This window comes from Tupaia chinensis, unplaced genomic scaffold, assembly GCF_000334495.1.
Source record: "Tupaia chinensis unplaced genomic scaffold, TupChi_1.0 Scaffold000377_2, whole genome shotgun sequence".
In the NCBI taxonomy this organism is placed as follows: domain Eukaryota; kingdom Metazoa; phylum Chordata; class Mammalia; order Scandentia; family Tupaiidae; genus Tupaia; species Tupaia belangeri.
In genome coordinates this window covers 162,710-162,967 of record NW_006159876.1, presented here as the reverse complement: position 1 = coordinate 162,967, position 258 = coordinate 162,710, and the positions used below count along the sequence as shown (strand labels likewise).

At 65.5% G+C, this 258-nt stretch overlaps 1 protein-coding gene across 1 annotated transcript in view; it reads right to left on the bottom strand.

Moving 5' to 3' along the window:
- Positions 1 to 258, bottom strand: part of ANP32A (acidic nuclear phosphoprotein 32 family member A) — a 44,879-nt gene that overhangs the window by 43,632 nt on the left and 989 nt on the right. The gene's annotated exons all lie outside the window — the stretch shown is intronic.

The following is a 258-nucleotide window of genomic DNA, read 5'->3' as shown; positions in this document are numbered from 1 at the left end:
GGAAGGCGGGCCGGGGGTTGTGCTGGGGGGCGCCCGCAGCAGGGCGGGCATCTCGGGGTGGCCAGAGGCGCTGGGGCGAGGGGGACCGGGACGTCGCCTTTGGGCAACTTGCAGTCGCGATCGCTCGAGGTGGGGAGGCGCGGGGATTATCTGTGCCTTTGCACGTTCGAAAATCCCTCCCCCTCCTTCGAATTTATCCTCCCTTCGGAAGGAAGGGAAGAAACATCAGCATCTGGCCCGAAGGTGGGGTGGAAAGAG